Source organism: Neovison vison, chromosome 6 (genome assembly GCF_020171115.1).
Source record: "Neovison vison isolate M4711 chromosome 6, ASM_NN_V1, whole genome shotgun sequence".
NCBI lineage: Eukaryota > Metazoa > Chordata > Mammalia > Carnivora > Mustelidae > Neogale > Neogale vison.
This window is the reverse complement of record NC_058096.1, coordinates 49,246,061-49,248,336: the sequence shown is the minus strand read 5'-3', so window position 1 is coordinate 49,248,336 and position 2,276 is coordinate 49,246,061. Positions and strand designations below refer to the sequence as shown.

The following is a 2,276-nucleotide window of genomic DNA, read 5'->3' as shown; positions in this document are numbered from 1 at the left end:
TAGACTTAATCTGATGCACTAACTTCTTACTTCTAAAAGCACTTAAAACGTAAACCTTTGGATGAGGATGGTAGCAATTCCTAATTACTGAAATCCCTTGTCCTCATTATACTGAAACCCCCATAAATGGGTAATGGCAAGTATCATGAGGTTGCCTGAAAATTTTCTCTTAAATTTATTTCTTTGATTGTGGAGACATGAACATTGCGCAAATTTGCCATTTTAACTATTTTGAGGTGTACGGTTGAGTGGCATTAAATGCATTCCCTGCATCGTACATGAGGCTACTTTTTGAAATTTATCTTTTAGTTGGTCACCTTTTCCCTTCAGAATAGGAAAGTGCACTCCAAGTCCTTCCACATCCAGTTCAGGGACATCAGTATTGTTGTGGAGAAAACCCTGACACCAATCAGATAATTCTGAATTGCTTCAACCAGTACTTTTTGGGTAGGTTGTGTGAAGTCGGGATTAGCAAATTCTGGATGAAAAAGAATGCAGGTCCTAAGGATCCATCATAACCAACGTCAGTGGAAAATTCTTTCTTTGAGATTGCCTTGATTCCAGTAGACTGTTTAATCCACTTGGCTCTCCTGTGTCATACTTGCTGATTCTTTTCCTAAATCAGGGCAGACATAATTACAGCCCTTCTTTACTTCCATAGCTTTTTCCAGGGATTGCTCTGGAGGAATTCCTACTTCTCAGCCTCTCAGCAGTTGCTGAATGAAATATGTTATAACTTGCCCTGTGATTGGAATGTGCCCTCCACAGCTGCAGATCACAGGTCCTTCAGCTCCAGGAGGGACAGGAGTGGTACCATCTTCACTATCTGGTCACCACACCAGTCACTATCAATTTTCTTACTTGTTTTGATGCTCGGGATGCTGCCTATGCAAGAGCAGCTGGCATGGCTTTGCATAAGCCTGAAGTTTTGTAGGGCTTGAATGTTATTTTAACAATGTATTCTGTTTTGGGGAGCATTTAGTGGAGGTTTAATCAGCAGAAAGCAATGACTTTCAAATTCTGCTTTACATAGTTAAAGAACACTTGCTCCATAGACCTTTCCATCAAGTGACAGTCTTCAACTATACCATACTGAGTTGGCCACTTCATGGTACATGTTGCTTTTCCTATTACTTCATGCCCAATAAAGAAATCCAGGTTCACATTGCCTTTTCCCAGGAAGCTAAGATGGCCATAGATGTCCATGTCGCAGTAAGATCCAGGCTGGACCACAGTCAGAGAATTCTGTATAATTGTTTTGAATGGAGGTTATAGGGGAAGCAAGATAACACTTTGATTTCCAGGTTATTGTTTGCATCATTATTATTCTTTTTTACCTTCTTTTGTTTCAAATTTTTATTTTAATTCCAGTTAGTTAACGTATAATGTAATATTGTTCCCAGGATTAGAATTTAGTGATCCATCACTTACATATAACACCTAGTGTACTCATCACAACAAACACCGTTTTTTTAAGAAAATACAAGTCAAAGAAGCCATGTGATGAAATGGGGAACGACAACAAGGTTTTGAGGACACTGAGCCTATCAGAAGCAGCTGGTGTGCTCCTGCCACTGGCCTGCTGCTGGAGGCATTTTCTCAGTGGAGGAGGATGGCTCTCCAGAGTAGGGGAATGGGGATTGGTACAATGACGATATAGTCTGATACAAAATAAGATCAAAGAGAAAAAGCCAAAACAGGTCCAGAAATTGGTTCAAGTCTGACTCTGTGGCTAAAGAGGCAACTTTTGTTATTTTGGCTTGATTCTTAGGAAATGAGTGTTGGTGACCAAAATGAGGATCACAGCTGGGTACTCTGTGTTTCAGTTGTGGGTGCATACAAGATGACTGCTTTATACATTTGGATATCAATATATTTATAATGCTCTATTGTAATTACATTAAATTATAGTACACTAAGGACTCCATGAAGTCAGAGACCTTGTTCATTTTGTGAACTGCTCTATTCCCGGTAGCTAGAAAAGTGTCTGGCACTTAGTAGTTGCTTTTAGATGCTCAGTACATGTTGAATGAATCTACTATTTCAAAGATGAAATTAAGCACAGCAGGAATACCTGGACCCACATGAACCCTATCACATCATTGACCCCTTTAAAGGGCACCTATAAAATTGCTGTTGAAGTTTGGTCATAAGTTAACTGTTTGTCTCCTTATTTATTCTACTGTTCTCTCTTGGAGAGAGTTAGCTTCTTAATTCTTTCTTCTTTCCAGTGAAAGTCAATTGTCATATCCTTTATTCATATTAAGTATAATGTC

General features: G+C 39.1%; 1 pseudogene; it reads right to left on the bottom strand.

Moving 5' to 3' along the window:
• Positions 1–326: 326 nt before the first annotated feature.
• Positions 327–1,155, bottom strand: LOC122910050 (annotated as a pseudogene).
• Positions 1,156–2,276: the final 1,121 nt, after the last annotated feature.